This window comes from Bos taurus, chromosome 23, assembly GCF_002263795.3.
Source record: "Bos taurus isolate L1 Dominette 01449 registration number 42190680 breed Hereford chromosome 23, ARS-UCD2.0, whole genome shotgun sequence".
NCBI classification, from domain to species: Eukaryota; Metazoa; Chordata; class Mammalia; order Artiodactyla; family Bovidae; genus Bos; species Bos taurus.
The window spans coordinates 10,373,752-10,392,194 of NC_037350.1; the positions used below are offsets into that span (position 1 = coordinate 10,373,752).

The 18,443-nt window shown below is 39.2% G+C and overlaps 1 protein-coding gene across 13 annotated transcripts in view; it reads left to right on the plus strand.

The window, feature by feature from the left end:
* The first annotated feature begins 3,287 nt into the window (after positions 1-3,287).
* KCTD20 (potassium channel tetramerization domain containing 20) overlaps positions 3,288-18,443 on the plus strand; it is a 36,071-nt gene continuing 20,915 nt past the window's right edge. For 4 of the 13 annotated variants that reach the window (XM_059880325.1, XM_059880330.1, XM_059880324.1 and 1 more), the window contains exon 1: positions 3,318-3,393. The gene's annotated coding sequence lies outside the window, so the exon portion shown is untranslated. Of the gene's footprint in view, positions 3,394-4,913; positions 9,225-9,310; positions 9,412-18,443 lie in introns of those variants that run through there. The other 9 variants (XM_010818118.4, XM_059880322.1, XM_059880329.1 and 6 more) reach the window with 5 other exon arrangements.

The window sequence follows — 18,443 nt, forward strand, 5'->3', positions numbered from 1 at the left end:
AAAGACACAATAGTTAGCCTAATTCTCCAATGTTGGGTCCAGAGTTTTGTAATATATTACAAATTTGCTGAAAGAAACCTTTCCATAAAGTGAGAATTTGTTTCAGGAACTGCCTTACGTGAACATCAGAAAAGTTTTTTCTTTCTTTTCACTCAAAGGACAAGAGAAGTGAAATATTTCCTGCCATATCATTAAACAAGGATGTCACAGTTATCAGCAATTGCAGCCCTCCAGTGTAAGCCAGTGAGCTTTGAGGACCCTCAGGAAGGAGAAGAATACCTGCTATCTAGCCGCCATCAGACAATGGCCACTTCCCACAATGAGCCCTGAGGAAAGGAAGCTCAAGACGTGTAGACCTTGGATACTGGCTCCAGATGCTGAGGTGCGTATGAAAGGAATGATTTCAGTGAGCCCAGACTCTTGCATCTTTCCATACAGAGAAAAGCGCTAAATTCCTTAACTTGGAATATTTGGTTTTCTTTAACAATAATCATTTGATGTTCAGACTGCCTGCCCTTTGTTGCAAAATGGTATAACCTGGCTCCTCTCCCTCACCTCCTCGCTCAGCAGTAACCCTAACATCTCAGGGTTACTTGAGATGCTTGCTGTCTCCTGGGTTTGAAGTCCTAAAACTTCCCACCAAATAAAACATAACTCTCAACTTTTAGGTTGTGAATTTTTTTTTTAAGTCAACAGACATAACACTGTACTATATAGAAATGGAAATAAAGGCTTTAGTTTGAACAGTTCTCTATGTTAACTCTGGTTGTAAAGCTTGGATCCTGTAACACTTTCAGATTGGTTTATATTTATCTTTACTATTGAACACTGTGAGAGAGACAATGCTGTGTTTACCAAATCTTTTTTTCTTGTTCCTTTTCCCCAGCACACAGGAAGTTGTACCTCCCAGCCTTCTGGGAGTCAGTCAAGTTTGGCCATGTGACTAGCTCAGGCCAATGAAAGGTCAGCAGAAATGAAAGGTCCATAACCGGAGGAGGCAAAGAAAAGCCTTTGCAGAATCCTCCAGTGTAGCTCTTCTGCCGTCTCTGATGTGGAACCTCACATTGGGTTGGCAGAGCCAGAGATGGAAGCAGCTGGAAATGCTGAGTCACCACGTGGAGGTGAGCTGCCCTGGAGAGTCACCTGACCTACAGGTGACTAGTGCAGTACTATATATAACCTAGCCCATCCTGATTCAAACACAGGTGTTGTTCAGTTGCTAAGTCGTGCCCAACTCTTTGCGACCCCATGCCAGGGGACTGCAGCATGCCAGGCTCCTCTGTCCTTCACTATCTCCCGGAGTTTGCTCAAATTCATGTCCACCGAGTTGGTGATACTATCTTACCACCTCATTCTCTGCCACCCTCTTCTCCTTTTGCCTTCAATCACTCCCAGCATCAAGGTCTTTTCCAATGAGTTGGCTCTTCGCATCAGGTGGCCAAAGTATTGGGGCTTCAGCTTCAGCATCAGTCCTTCCAGTGAATTTTCAGGGTTGATTTCCTTTAGGATTGACTGGTTTGGTCTCCTTGTTGTCCAAGCGATTCTCAAGCAACACCACAATTCAAAAGCATCAGTTCTATGGTGCTCAGCCTTCTTTATGGTCCAACTCTCACATCTGTATATGACTACTGGAAAAACCATAGCTTTGACTAGATGGACCTTTGTCAGCAAAGTATAGTCTCTGCTTTTTAACATGCTGTCTAGGTTTGTCTAGCTTTCCTTCTAAGGAGCAAACATCTTTTAATTTCACAGCTACACTCACCCTCCGCAGTGATTTTGAAGCCCAAGAAAATAAAATCTGTCACTGCTTCTACGTTTCCCCCTTCTATTTGCCATGAAGTGATGGAACTGGATGCCATGATCTTAGTTTTTTGAATGTCAAACACAACGCTGGATGCTTTACCGTCATTATAAGTGAAGTGAAAGAACAGAATTCAGTAATGATCCTCTCTACACTCTAAGATAAAATTATAATGAACAAACTATAGCTTCAATTTTTTAAAGTTGTTGCCCTTAATGAGGCAGTTTTGCTATATAAGTATCCAGCTACCACTGCAAGCTACTAGAATAAGATATTTTCTCTTATTCCTTCCATTGCAACTCTAATCCTAACCAGCAGCCCTAAAACTAGTTCTTAGACTCTTAAGTAACAAAAAAGTGCACTCAAAATTTAAGAAATTGTACTATTATTAACTTAATTGGTTTCTGACAATTTTAAAATAATACTTTGCATAATCAGTATAACTTTTATTAACTTTTAAAAGTGTAGAGCATGGGAACCCACTACAGTATTCTTGCCTGCAGAATCCCATGGTCAGAGGAGCCTGGCGGGCTACAGTCCATGGCGTCACAGAGTCGGACATGACTTAAGCGACTCAGCACACAGCATGCACTCAGTAGAAGGCACGACAGAAAGGACTGGCTATTTCTGTCCTTTTATATGCTTTATAGGTCATGGAGTATACATAGATTTTTTTGAGTGTTGAAGTATTTTACTCATAACACAATTTTCCAATAATTTGCTTTAGGGTGAATAAAAATTTGTTGAAAATTCAGCTTTGTTTGCCATCATTAAACTCAAGATTTGAGAAAAACGTGGAGCTTTTCACCCTCCTTTCGGTCAGAATGCATATCCAGTATAGGGATTTCCAAGCAAAACGTGTTTAAAGAACTCCATTATTCTTATAAACTTCTCCTTCCAGATATTATGTAAAGATCCGGGCTTCACAATTTTCTAAAAGTGTTGGCTGTCCTGGGTTCGATCCCCGGGTTGGGAAGGTCCCCTGGGGAAGGGACCGGCTGCCCACTCCAGTATTCAGGTCCGGAGAATCCCAGGGACAGTATAGTCCGAGGGGTCACAAAGAGTCGGACACGACCGCGCGACTTTCACAGTCACTCACGCATTGGCTGTCCCGGGGATGCGCGCGCTTATTTCGCCATTCAGATATAACTACTAACTTTTCCGTTTCAGACTTTCAATAATTGAAACAGGGCATCCGCAGCTCAGAAATTGACCTCTCGCGGCTGTGCAAGATGGGGAGCGCCCTCCCCGGCGCCGTGGGGCAGCGCCCTCCGTGGCGCCGTGGGGCGTGTCGGGAAGGAAAGGGGACACTCCGTGGCCTGCGGCCCAGGGGGCGGGCCTGAGCCCGGCCTTCCCGGCGTGCCCCGCGCGGCGAGGGGGACTCTTAACGTGAAGCGCCGGGTGACTCAGCCGCGTGGCCGCGCGAGCTGGGGCAGGGAGGTTCGGGGCGCGCGCCGCTGCGGCACGGCCGGTCCCCGCGGCGGCTGCTGGCGGCGCCGTGAGCGCGCGCGCCTCCCAGGCGGATTCGGGCCCCGGGCTCCGGAGCGCGGCGGGAGCGTCAGGTAAGTGGTCCGACGCGAAGAGCCGGCAGGGTGAGTGCGGCGGCGGGCCTGGCCCCGGGAAATGCCTTTGTGTCGGGGGGTAAGGGGACCCGCTCCTCAGGACGGCGCTCGGGCGGCAGCCCTCCGGGTCGTACCCCCATCGAAAGGCCGCGGCGGTGCTATCATCTCGAGGAAAAACGTTGGCAAACGGGTTCCAGGCGCCGGTTTTCGTGCTGAGGGTAAAGCCTGGTAATCCGGGGAAGAAGAGGGGATCGCTTTGCGTGGACATAGGTCTGCACATTCGGGGGACAGCTGAAGTATAACTTGACTTTCCTGCAGGCCTTTGGTGTTTTTATCCTAAAGGAGGAGAAATAGTGAGAGCTCGGGAGTGTTTATAGATAAAACACTTGCCTGCGTGTTTTTGTTTTTGTTTTCTGGCAATTCATTGAATTCACTAAAAATTAGGTAGTTGGGTCGGACTTCTCGCTCTTTGCACCCCTTCTTCAAAATCTTCCTTCTCTGCCACCCACAAATTACCAGCTTTCATCGGTGCTGAAGAGCTGGGGGAGACTGAACTGGTAATTTTCATTTAAATAAAACCTTACTTTTTATAGCGTTGAGTGTCTTCAGTTCTGCACTATTCAAAAAATCTCTTCTCTTTTGGAGTTTGTGATTCTTTCTGAAAATTCCGGGATTGATCCGATTTATTTTTAAAGGAGAAACCAGTGAATAAACTAGCAAGATAACAGGCGGCAAGGAACTGTTAAACCCGGTTATGAAAATGCATTTTTCAGGCCCTTTAATTGTCCCCCTCTTAGCTGTTAAACAACTAGGAGCAGCTGTTACCTGAGAAATTAAGAGTTTTTAATGGTCCCCAAACAGTGCTGTTATCATAGCTGAATTTGATTAATCCAGTCAAAAGAACTTCATCCTCAACTTATTCTCACCCTCCCTGCACATCTGGGACAGTTCTTAAACATGAATTTGCGCCTTGAAAATGTAAATACCCCCCCCCCCCAAAATGTAAATACCCGTCTCCCAATTTTTTGTATATATTAAAATTGTTTATATAATTTTAAAGATTACTTTCCACTTGCAGTTATTACAAAATATTGGCTATATTCCCTGTGTTGTACAATAACATCCTTGAACCTGTCTTATACCTGGTAGTTCTCGCTTCCCACTCCCCACACCTTTGTTACCCCGCTGCCACCCTGTGATCACTAGTTTTTCCTCTATATCTGTGAATTGGCTTCTTTTTTGTTACATATTGGTTGTATTTTTTTTTACATTCCACGTATCAGTGATACCATACAGCATTTATCTTTCTCTGTCAGACTTTTCACTTAGCATACTGCCGTCCGAGTCCATCCATGTTGTTGCAGATGGGCAAATTTTGTTTTTCATTTTTAGTTGAGTATTAGTCCATGGCATATATTTATTACCTCTTTATCCATACATCTGTTGATTGACATTTAGGTTCCTTCCGTATCTTAGCAATTGTAAATAATGCTGCTATGAACATTAGGGTACGTGTATCTTTTCCAATTAGTGCTTTTGTTTTTTTTCAGATGTATCACCAGGAGTGGAATTGCTGGGTCACATAGATCTCATTTTAGTTTTTGAAAAACTTCCGTACTGTTTCCCATAGTGAGTGCACAAATTTACATTCTGACCAATAGTGTAAGATGATTCTCTTTTCTCCACATCCTTGCCAACATTTGTGTTCTTTTTGATGCCAGCCGTTCTGAGAAGTGTGCGGTGATAACTCATGTGGTTTTTATTTGTACTACTCTCAGAAATTTGATTCTGGAAATCAGTGATGGGTCCTGAGTCTGCATGTTAAGCAAGCACCCCCTTTCTGGGTCTGTTATTGGTGATCCAGGGACCACACTTAGAGAAACAGCAAAATAGACTGGCCTGAGAATTTTTAGAACCGGCCAACTTCCTTATCCTTTTGTTGATTTTTATTCTCCTTTGTCCCCTAGCCAATCATAAGCCAAGAAGGTCTGAGTCTTTAGAAGGAAACTAAAGAGTGCTTTCTTGGACTCTGCCATCAGGGTGAGTGAGTGAAAGTCACTCAGTCATCTGACTCTTTGAGACCCCATGGACTATACAGTCCATGAAATTCTCCAGGCCAGAATACTGGAGTGGGAAGCTGTTCCCTTCTCCAGGGGATCTTTCCAACCCAGGGATCACACCCAGTTCTCCCGAATTTCAGGTAGTTTTTTTTTTACCGTTTGAGCTACCAGGATATTGGGGTAGGAAATACATATTCTAATGCCTTAGAGATTACTGTGTACTAAGTTGCTTCAGTCATGTCCAACTCTTTGTGACCCGACGGGCTGTGACCCGCCAGGCTCCTCTTGTTCATGGGATTCTCCAGGCAAGAATACTGGAATGGGTTGCTTTGCCCTCCAGGGTATCTTCCCAACCCAGGGATCGAACGTGCCTCTCTGACGTGTCTTGCATTGGCAGGTAGGTTCTTTACCACTAGCCCCACATTGGAAGCCTGCCTTGGAGATAGTCTGTGCCTGTTAATCTGTCCTTTTATCTTTCAGGGGCCTGCTTCCGTATCATCAGCTCATTAGAAATGCCATTAGGCTAAATCTCCCCCCTCCCAACTAATTTCAGTCTTCTTCCCTTTAGAACCAGGACAGCTAATGCTGTGTAATTCTCATCTGGCCTTGAACTCAGATTTCCTGTTATGTAGCAGTACCAGTAGCATTTACAAGGGCTTTCAGTTTATCTGAACATTAATTCAGTCATCAGATACCCCAGTAATGCCTATTTTGTAGTAGGCCATTTTAGCAACAACATTACAAAGATGTCACAGGGTTGCATTGCTCCCTTGAGGCAAATATGAAGGCTGGATAACCTCTGCTGCCGAAAGCTTTTTCTGTTTCTTAGTCCTTCAAATATTAATAGATGTGTAGGGATGAGCTTAGAGTTAGGCTATGTGTTTTCTGACTTTTTTTTTTTTTTGTCTTTGGTTTCTTCTTAGTGTCTCACTTTTGTTCCTAACCTATTTCTGTTGATTCACAAAATACTGTTGTCTTTCCTTCTATAACCTGGGCTTCTTGATTATGGCGTCTTCCTCAGGGATGGGGGAGGCTGTTGGGCTGCCATCTATGGGTCGCACAGAGTCGGACACGACTGAAGCGACTTAGCAGCAGCAGCAGCTGCCCCTGAATCTGTACATGCCTACTCCTCCTTGGCTAACTGGAGTAGAAAGTGTAGGGAAATTGTTGGAATGCTGAATGATTTCTAGTTGGAAGACCCAGAGTCATGGAACTGTGAGGCTTAGAGATATAAGGGAACCTATTACAAATTTATACGGTGCAGTCCTCTTGCTTTTTTTCCCCCCGCCTCTTGCCTTTTAAGATGAGGAATCTAAGAGATGAGATGGCAGAGTGAGGACCCCTGGCTCCTAGCCCAGTGTTCTTCGCACTAAATCGTCTCAAGAAAAATGCTTCAAAAAGGGAAACGGTTTAGAGAAATTCAGTTATAAGTAGATGAAGAAAACTGAGACTTTCACATGAATACAAAAGCAATATTTGGAAAAATGGAGATGGAAGGAGAGTGTGTTCTAACCACATAAACCAGGAAGAGTAGGAATACTAAAATAAGGAATTCTGAACCTTGAAATAATGAGCAAATAGTTCTCTTGTAATCCCAAGAAATGTTATGAAGTTGGTATTTTTTTTTAATTCAGTAAAGGTTAAGTACATTGAATTTTTATTAAATGTTGGATGTTTGAGCAAAGTCCAGAATTTTTTGAACTTGCCATGTAACTATACTGTTGTCCTTACCCAAATTATTAGGTATCTCTGTTGGAGACAGAAAGTAAGACTGATCTAACTGCTAATCTGATTCCATATACCTCTTATGAGAAATGAGATTTTTGGAATAGTATATGCATTTCTGGAATAGTAGGAAAGAAAGAAGTACAGATGAAAGAAGAGAACCCCATGCTATTTTTCTTAGAGTCCCCACAGTAGATGTTTTTGGATTGTTCTTGTATATTCAGGAAGGTAGAATTAGAAATAGTAAGGATTTGGAACTTTCCTGGCGGTCCACTGGTTAAGACTCTTCACTTCCCCAGCAGGGAGTGAGGGTTTCATCCTTGGTGGGGAAACTTAAGGTTCAGCTTGCACCAGGGTGTGGCCGAAAAAAGAAATAATAAGGACTTATTAATTAGTAGACATTATTATGTACCAGACTGATTAGTAGACATTGTTTTGTACCAGACTCTTCACTCAATGTGTCTACATTTCTCATTTAATTTCCTCCATTTTATAGCCAACGAACCTAAGACATAAAGAGCTTAAGTTTGCCCAAAGTCATACACCTGTCAGTGGCTGAGCCAGCGTTCAAGCTTAGACCGACTCCATCAATTAATACTTATGCTCAGTAGTGCCCTCCTTATTCTTCACTGGGCAGTGGTTAAGAATGTGGGCTTTGGAGCCAGTTTTTCCTGGGTTTAAATCCTAGCTCTTTCATTTACTAGCTTGGACATTCATCAGTTTCTTTCTCTGAAATAGAGGTTGTAATAGTAGCTACATCAGAGGGTTATTGGGATTGAGTTAATTCATGTAAAATGCTTTGATCTACACCTGACTATTGTGAGTTCTCAGGAGATGCTGATTGTTAATTGGTTTTTTTAAAATAATTTACGATACTGTTGATATTTTCTTTAGATTTAGATTGTCCTTTCAGGTGTTGAAATGTTAAGGCTTTTATAGTGTAGATATAAATTAAACTTTCTTTCTTACTGTAACATGGGGGAGGCAGGGCTTACTAAAATTTTGGAAAGCACTGGGGTGTAGTACAAAGATCTGTGACATGATTTGGTTAAGGTTACTAGAGAAAGTTCACCTTTCTTAGAATAAAACAACTAATGATCTATACTTCTATAGGAGGGCCACAGTATATACCTTAAAACCATGTAAGATTCCTTCAGTGTATTGGCCTTAAAACTCTTTTGGTGGGAAAGGATAAAATTTTAATTTTTGCAGTTATATCTATGTATTTGTTTGCTGGGACTGCCATAACAAAGTACCACAAACTGTGTGGTTTAAACAGTAGAGTTTCCGGAGGCTGGAAGCCCAAGTTCAAGGTGTTGCTGGGGTTGGTTTCTTCTTAGGACTTGCTCCTTTGCCTGTGGGTGGCTGCTTTCTCCGTGTCTTCACATGGTCGGTCTTCCCTCTGTGCCTCTCTTGTCCTCATCTCTGCTTAAAAGGACACCAGTTGTATTGGATTAGGGCCCACTAATGACTTCATTTAATCTTGAAAAGTGAGTGTTAAGTCACTCAGTCATGTCCACTCTTTTAAAGAGCCACCACCTCTTTAAAGGCCACATTCTGAGGATTTAGGGTAACAGACTTCAACATATGAATTCTGAAGGAAACACAATTTAATTTAGCTCATAGCAGTCTGTTTAGGGAATTAAATGCCAGGTAATCTGTCCCTGGTGGCTCAGTCAGTAAAGAATCTGCCTGCAGTGCAGGAGACCTGGGTTTGATCCCTGGGTGGGGGAGATCCCCTGGAGAAGCGAATGGCAACGCACTCCAGTATTCTTGCCTGGAGAATTCCGTGGAGAATTCCAGAGGAAGCTGGTGGGCTGCAGTCTATGGGGTCACAAAGAGTTGGATACGGCTGAGCAACTAACACAGTCTGAACGTTCTCCACCTTGGGACTTGAGGATCATGCTTTATCCTGTGCCTGCCCACATGTCCTGCCTTCCACCTGTTCCTTAGAGCTTGCTGTTGAGTCCCCTAAGAAGCGCATCAGGCCTCCACCTTAAGTCCTTGTGTTGGATTTAAAGCTATCAAGATTATTCTGTCATCCTATTGAGTAATCTGCTTGAGAAACTATTTCATGTATTTAACCTAAATTCCTAATTTGTCTGGTATTCCTAATATTTCTTCTTGAATCTAGATGGAAAAAATGTCAAGATCTCTTAAGTAGTGATATGTCATTTTCCTCTTAAACTTTAAAAAATTTAAAGTATTCTAAGATTTTTTAAAAACTTCCATCATTTTCTCAAAGAGTTCCCTGTTTTTAGAGGTACATTTTCCTTTTATTTTTCTCATTTTAAAAGTAGTTAACACATTCATTTTAGAGACTTTGGCATAGTCAATAAAACAGTTTTTTAAAAATCACATATGATAAGCCTGTAGTTAAGGTAGAATATTAATATTTTTAATCTTTTTCTATGACTAGATTGTTTCAACTTGCCTTTTTAAAATCTAGTGTATCAGTACTATTTGATGCTATTTTAGTTATTATAAAACATTTTTAGTCTTTTCATGTGATGAATTATATTAATTTTTAGAATGTTAAGCCAACCTTTGTATTATCCTTTTTTATGTATCTGGGTTTGTTTTTTTTTTAAATAATTGGTATAGGATTTTTGTGCTTATGAGAAAAAGTCATCCATAATGCTTTTTGGTAATGTCCTAGTGAAGTTTTGAGTCAGTGTTATATGCAGGCCTCAGAAAATGAATTGGGATGTATGCCCTGTTTTCCTGTTCTCTGGAAGAGTTTATATTGATAAGATTGATACAATTTCTTCCTTTAAAGATGTGGAAGAATTTGCTAGTCAAGCCACTTGGTCCTGGAATTTTCTCTAAAGGATGGTTTTAATTGTGGATTATGGTTCTATGTACTATTTATATACCATCAAAATAATATATATCATCTATTTGTATATAAATACAGGCACATATATATTAAGTTATTTGTTGAAGGGTGTTAGTGTATACCATGTGGAGATTGGACTAGGACAAATTTTTTCTTCCTCAGAGAACCTCAGTTCTGCTCTTAAAGCCTTGGAATTGGTTGGATCAGGCTCACGCACATTATCTAGGATAATCTTCCTTATTTAACCTAAAATGATTAAATACTTTAATCACATCTACCAAAAAACTTTATAGTAACACCTAGATTAGCATTTGATTGAATAACTGGGACTGTAGCTCCTGGGCTGACATCTAAAACTGACCATCACAGCTCCTCCACAGTCTTGGCTCTCTTGCTAGTTGTCTGATGCCTTCAAACAGATGTGGGGTTTTTTTGTTTTTGTTTTCTTTTTTGGTTTCACCCATCCCATTCTGATGGATGCATTATTCTAGGGGATAGGACTTACCAATGCATGGAAGTCATGGTGGGAGCAGGGAGGAAGGCAGACTTCAACTTGGCACAAAGGAAAAAAAAATCCCCCCCCCCAAGCATTAGTGGCCGACAATAGGATGAGCTAATAATAAGCAAGAGATTCTTTATTTTGGAATATTTTTAGTTAGACCGGGCTGAACTAATAGTGTTTTTGTAGTCCTAGATGGAAGGTGATTTGGACCCCAGATCTTTTTGAGATTTATGATTGTGGGGGTAAAATTGGGAGCCTATCATCATCAGGTGACCAGCATTTAAAAAAAAACAAAACACCTATCATTTTCTGTCACCATTATTTTATAAAAGAAAAGACATTTAATATAAAAAAATGAAGTAAAACTTAGTTTAGGTACCAAGAAAGCATTAAACTAACATCTGCCACAATTCTTTAGTTCACATTTTAATATTTTTTAAATCAGGCTGTGTCTTAAAATCATGTATGTAATATGATAGCACTTTCTTGAAACACTGTTCTTAGATTGATGTCTTAGTCAATGTCAGTTGTCTTAGAATTGGGATAATAATTATGTTTGTATGCATGCATTACATTATCTCCGTTGCCCTCATTTTTGCTATGTCAGTGAAAACTTTTGACACTGATTAATACTGGTCCTTGAATCATCTTCTGACACAGTGACTGTAGATTGTCTCCAGAATTTTCAACATTTGTTCTATTGCTACAGTACTGCTTCATAGATCTGTCCCCTAAGACCTTCAGATCTTGCCATATAAGAACTCAGCCTTTCTTATCAAATGGCCTACTATATTGAATAATACATTTAAAATTTAAAAAATTGTACACCCTTGTACTGTTTAAGACATTATTGCTAATAGTATAGATCTTGGAAATTTCCTGGAAATTTGCCATTAAGTAATCTTAACTTCAGTGTCTCTTCCTGTTATATACCTTGGATTGTTCCTAGCTTAAAGTTGTCATTAGAATGAGCATAACTAGTTGAATCCATTAAAAGATAGAAGCACCCTGTGTGGAAATTACAGAATTTGATCTACTCTGTTTTTAGGTAATAAAGTTGAGAGTTATAGCAGAATTAAGTAAGGTCTTAAATTGAACTCGGAACTCAAGATTGTAAAATCATCTGCTATCTGGAGTTAATTGATTTAGAGGTTGTTTCAAAGCAACTATTTAAACAGAAAAGGTGCTAGGGGTGTTCATTACTGGCACGGAAAGGTCATATGTCTTGGCTCCAGATCTTTGGCTTGAGATCATATCTCCAAACTTGGGAAACTTAACATAGACTTCATGAAGTAAATCAGAAGTAAATCTCCAATAGGCAGAGATAGCACAGCTTAAGGGTACCATGCGTTTGACTCTGAAGCCAGAAGCCTATGTTTGAAGCCTGGCTGTACTATTTATTAGCTGTGCGACTGTGAGAACTTTTCTTAACTTCTTTATTACTCAGTTTCCTCATCTGTAAATGAGGATAATAATAGCAGCTACTTCATAAAGGTTTTTTGTTGTTTTTGTTAGTATTAAGTTAAATAACATTTATAAAGTACTTAGAATAACATGTAGCAAATGATATATGTTAAAATCAACAAAGGTTAGTCCATCTAGACTTAAGATGGACTGTTTGTGGTAATTTGGCATATTGAATCTCAACTGATTAATTAGTGATTCTAATGTAGAATGTGTTCTTGAGTAATTGGGTTTAGATTTGGTCATTTAAGGATGTAAGAAAACTTTGCATCTTGAAAGGGGTTGCAGTATTTAAAAACTTCTTCAGATAAATTAATGAATCTAAGTTTAAGGATTTACTGAAGGTTTTTTGAGTACTTTAAGACTGGCTTGATAGGCAGTTGAAGTACTAAAACGCAAAAAGAGCATGTTAAAAGATTATGCTGCTAAGTCGCTTCAGTCGTGTCCGATTCTGTGCGACCCCATAGACGGCAGCCCAACAGGCTCCCCCATCCCTGGGATTCTCCAGGCAATAACACTGGAGTGGGTTGCCATTTCCTTCTCCAATGCATGAAAGTGGAAAGTGAAAGTGAAGTCGCTCAGTCGTGTGTGACTCTTAGCGACCCCATGGACTGCAGCCCACCAGGCTCCTCCATCCATGGGATTTTCCGGGAAACAGTACTGGAGTGGGGTGCCATTGCCTTCTCCCTAAAAGATTATAAGTATCATTAAAAATGAAATATCAAACTTAGGATACTGGGGATTCAACTATATTTGTCTCTTTTTTGTCTTATTAGTGAGTAAAAAAGTTATTCTCTAAATCCTTTTGTTTAATAGTTCTTTTAATTAGGTGATTTGATAAAGTTGTAAAGGAAATTGTTTAAAGGCCTTTAGACAATTACTAATTGAATGTAAGGTCTTTAAGTCTTAAATTCAGGTAACTGTAATACAGTCTTCTGGCACAAAAGCTGTTTTTGGACCTAAGTTTATTGGCAGAAAGGCTATCAGAGCAGTAAGTTAGGAGCGTCAAGTAAAGGAGACAGGGAAGTGTATCCAAGCAGTTACAATCTCACCACTGCCGTCCTTGTGCTTTTATCTGCCAGCCTGGCCTCTGCCAGCAGCTCATACGCGGAAATGAAGGCCGGCGGGCACACTGCCTTTCTCCCCTGCATCTTCCAGCTGCTACCCTTCTTTCTGTCACCCCACTGAGATCCTGTCTCGTCTAGACAGTTCCAGTAACCTCTTACTCTCCTTGTCCATCTGTGGTTATATTTATTTTAAAGCAACATGTTGAATATGAAACTTCTCTATATAAAAACTTCACCTACAAGACAAAGTCCTTAACTCTATTTTACTTTATAATTCAAGGCCTCTGTAAACTAGCTGCAACTTATTTTTCAACCTGTGTTCTCCTAGGGCTGTTCTGTACAGCCATCTAAGTCGTGTGTTGTGTAGCTCCTTAAATGGTGGTGTGCGTGGGGTTCCCTGAAGTTGTATGGTATGATGGTTACTCTGTTTTCTGCCACCCTTTTGTATTAATCCTTCACTCTGACCTGGCTGGTCTACCCCTCCACTCCTTTCTTATAATAATAAAGCACCTTTTCACTCTTACTTTTCTACCTGTTATACATCATTAACCCTGTTTTATGCCCTTTCTTTTCTTTAATAGGTAGAACCAAAGTTCTACATCTAAGAACCAAAGTTCTCCACATCTAAGAGTGGAGTATTAAACAGCCATTAAAAGAATGAGGAAGATTTCCAGTCACTCCTGCGGGGTGAATTTTGAGATACGGTGTTAAGAAAAATAGCAAAGTACAGAACTGGATATGGTATTCCATCTTTTGCATGAGAAACAGAAGAATTAAGAATTTATATGTATATACACATATTATCTATAAAGAGAAACATGAAGGATAAACAAATTAATAAAACTAGTTATGTGCAGGGAATAGATAGGAAAATACTGGAGGGGAAGGGAGAGATATCTCTGAGCATTCCTTTTTTGTAACACTAACTTTTGAACCATATAAATGTTTTACATAATCAAAAAATAATGAAAAATAAGCTATAATTGAGTGATTAAAAAACAAAAATGAACCTAAATTACAGGACATACAGAATAAAATAATATAACTAAAAATAAAATAAACATAGCATGCTGACGATACATCCCTAGTGAAATGTAATTCAAGGACAAAAAGAATTAGCCCCCAAAAGACAATTAAACTTAGTGGGTTTAAATGTTAGTAACATTAATGTTATAGTTTTAAAACTGAATTATGAACCAAGATTTTCATTGTGAGAGAAAAGATATAGTACTAATATAAAATAAGTAAAGAAAAACCATAATGTCAAATTTGAGGTGAAAATATCAGTATAAACTCTGTTTGTGTTTTAAAAAATCTCCAGGTTTGCTTCTAAACCATTTCAGTAGACTGTGACACCCCAATAGATAAGACACCTGGTGTTCACATCTTGATTTATAAATGCTTTTGTCCATTAAAAAGAAGAAAGTCTTCTGGAGAATTGGCTGACTGTAAGTCAGGGTCAGAGATGGTGAAAGGTGAGCTTAGAAAACTTATATAGGAAGTAGCCTCAAAAAACCAATAGCTGCTGCTGCTGCTAAGTCGCTTCAGTCGTGTCCGACTCTCTGCGACCCCATAGACAGCAGCCCACCAGGCTCCCCCGTCCCTGGGATTCTCCAGGCAAGAACACTGGAGTGGGTTGCCATTGCCTTCTCCAATGCATGAAAGCGAAAAGTGAGAGTGAAGTTGCTCAGTCTTGTCTGACGCTTAGCGACCCCATGGACTGCAGCCTACCAGGCTCCTCCGTCCATGGGATTTTCCAGGCAAGAGTACTGGAGTGGGGTGCCATCGCCTTCTCCAAAAACCAATAGAATTGTGTTTAAATGACAGATGAAGGCTTGAAGGGAATCCCACTAGCCATACCTGGGACAATTTGAACCAATAACTGGAGAAGTTAAAAAAAAAGATGGTAATGGATCATTTTAATGCATTATATTAAAACAGATCTTTGAGTTCATAATTAAATTTTAAAAGGAAGATACAGGGAGAGTGAAGTAGTAGTTCTACTTCACAGAAGAATGCTAGACAGTAAATGTAGGAAGAATGATAAAATTAGAAAGTCATCATTTTGTAGTCCCAAACGTAAATGTATTAATAATTGGTTTGGGCAAGAATCATCAATAGATGCTGAAACCCCTGGGTGAAAAGTTACTGGGAGATAGGATATCAGATTTCTTTACAACAGAAAGAGCTGTTGCCACCACTTCATCCACATAATCAGACATTCCCTGTAGTGGGGCAGCCTGGCATTACGTGACTCTGATGTGATGGCAGTTTGAAGGGTACAACTGTATTCTTGTTTAAAAAAAATTTAACTTGTATCACATCACATGGAAACAATGAGATGGATGTTAGAACTGACCTACACTTTTTAATTTAAAATAATTTTTATTGAAGTATAATAGATTTATAATATTTTATTAGCACAGCAAAGTGATTCAGTTATATATTTTTTCAGATTATTTTCCACTGTAATTATTATCAGCTACTAAATGTAGTTATGTGTTAGATGGTGAATCCTTGTTGTGTATCTATTTTATATGTAGTAGTTTGTATTTGTTAATCCTGTTCTCCTAATTTGTCACCCTCCTCTTTCTGCTTCGATAACCAAAGTTTGTTTTCCATGTCTGGCAGTCTGTCTGTTTTGTATATAGATTCATTTGTATTATTTTTCAGATTTCACATGTAAGTGGTATCATAATTGTCTTTCTCTGACTTAGTATGAAATTCTTTAGGTCTGTCCTCCATGTTGCTGCAGATGGCAATATTTCATTCTTTTTTATGGCTGAGGAGTATTCCTGTGTGTGTGTGTGTGTGTGTATGTGCGTGCATACACGCGCACACGCATCTGTATCTATATATCACATTTTCTTAAGCCAGTCATCTGTTGATGGTCCCTTGGGTTGTTTTCATGTCTTTGCTGTTGTACATAGTGCTGCTGTGAACACTGGGGTACGTGTATGTTTTTGAACTAGTGTTTTTGTCTTTTCTGGATATGTGCTCAGGAGTGGGATTGCTAGATCATATGATGCCTCTATTTTTAGTTTAAGGAAACTCCATACTGTTTTTTGTAGTTGGCTGCGCTAATTTATATTCCCACCAACAGTGTAGGAGGGTTCCTTCTCTGACCTAGACTTTTTTTAAAAAGTCAATTTCATGTCAAACAGCTGTCCCCCAAATTGCGGTGGTAGGGACAGAGGATGCAGAATATGAAAGATTCAGAACAGCCAAATGTAAGGGATGAGCCTTGATTGACTTATGGATCCCAAAAAAGATGATGCAAGAAAATACTAGGCCAGTTGAGTAAATTTGCTTATTGGTTATATGTTAGATTATGCAGATGTTCCTTTTCTTAGACATGAGAGCAGTGCTGCTGCGTGTTTTTAAGAGAATGCTCTCATGCTTAGAATGTGCTTGCTGAAGCAACTTGGGTGAAGTGTTGTAATGTTAACTTTTAAGTGATTCAGAAAAACTTGTGTGGTGGGGGAGCAGATGATCATTGGTAGATCTGAAGGATATATAAGATTTTACTGGTTATAATAACTTTTTCAATTTTCTGTAGATTTGAAAAGTTTCAAAAAAATAATGTTGAGGAGAAAATCTTTGCTTCCGAGCCCAGCTCAGATCTTATCTCATATGAAGACTTCCTTTCCCAACCACACTGTCTAGAGGTGATTTTCGCTCCAACTTCGGTGTTTATTTTATAATCCCCGAACCTGAGTGCCACATAAGAGCTGCCTAAGAAGCTGACTGTTTAATTTTTAATCACAAATTCCAGACTCATTGTAAGAATAGGCCCGAGAATCTGGAACCGCTGGTTTGAACCACCTGTTCTGTTTTATTACCTAAAGTTGCTTGTCTTTTTCATATAGCCCCACCTCCTCAGTGGGAGCTTGGGGCCAACCCTTGAGAGCATTGCTCAGTCCTTTGTGTTGCTCCGTGCTGGCACACAGTGTGCCTTCCACACAGTAGGGGTTTGGTAAATAAGTGCTGGCTATAATATATATGTTGGGACTAATTTGTTGATAATCTGAAGAGACTACCAGAAACTTCTCCATGGTTTTGAGAGATTAAAAAAAAAAGAAACCTAGCTGATAAAAGCACTTAGTCAGTACAAAAGGTCCAATAGAAAGATGTGTAGTTTTTAGTTCTAAAACTACAGGTTTGGTTTATAGAAATAACATGTTTGTTACCAGCAAATGTTTGGAATTAAGAGTTAACAGTGGTATCATAGTTGAGTTTTATTGCCTCTGCAAGTGGATATATAAGGACTCTAGTACTTGATCTCTATGAAAACACAGATACCCAGAGATAGTTTTCTCCCTTCTACACTTATTGATGTGATTGACACGTGGCACTGTATATGTCTAAGATGTACAACATAATTTGACTTACTTACGTAATGATATGACAGTAGGTTTAGGGAACATAAATCTCATATAGAAACATGACAAATAGAAAAAAAGATTCCTTTTTCCCTTGTGATAAGAACTCTTAGGATTTACTCCCTTAGCAACCTTCATAGGTGAGGTAAAGAAAGCAGTGTTAATTATCTGTATCATGTTGTACATCTCCAGCACTTATTTATCTTATAACTTGAAATGTGTACCTTTTTTTTTAATGCTAAGATGATTTTTTTTAATCGGATAATTGAGAGGTTTTGGTATTGAAATTGAGATAATGAATGAAAGTTGAGGTTAGGTGTTAATGCAGGAAAGAAGAAACAATTAGAGATTTAAAAAATAAGGTCTTTGAAGATTTTTATAGGCTTGAAGCTGGTTTTGAGTATATAAAAAGTAATAATAGCTAACTTTTTTTTTTTTTTTTAGTGTTTACACATGCCATAGATTGCTTTGTCAGTTCCCTTAATTTGAGACTTAATGAGGAAATGGTATGGGAAATGGGAGAACATTTCATAGCATTAGTTCTTTGAAAAGAAAAAAAAAAAAGAGTTAGGGGAAGGGAATTGATCTTTACCAGGGATTAATTATATAGTTGCTTAGACCCACAGGAAGAGTATATAAAAAAGGCAGGTGTATGAACCTTGACCAGTATTCAAGAAAAGCAAAATCTTGCACAGAAAAGTATTCTAGTGTAGCTGCAATAGTAACCTAACTTGTAAATAATGTATTTATGTGTTAAAATAGCTGAAATAAACATTTTTACTTTGAATTAAAAACTTGACTAAACACTCTTATAAATAGTAAAAATGCTCTAGTATTAATACATCTAATTATGCACACATTTAAAAAATATTTCATTGGAATGAATTATGGCAGTAATATTTTTGGGTAAAGCAAATTTTTACTTCCATATAGTAAGAGAGCAAACAAAGCTACATTCTGAGTAATAAACTGGTATGCGTGCAGCTGCCATCTCCATTAAATTTAATGCTTTGTGAAACTTAATAATTCTAAACTAGCAAT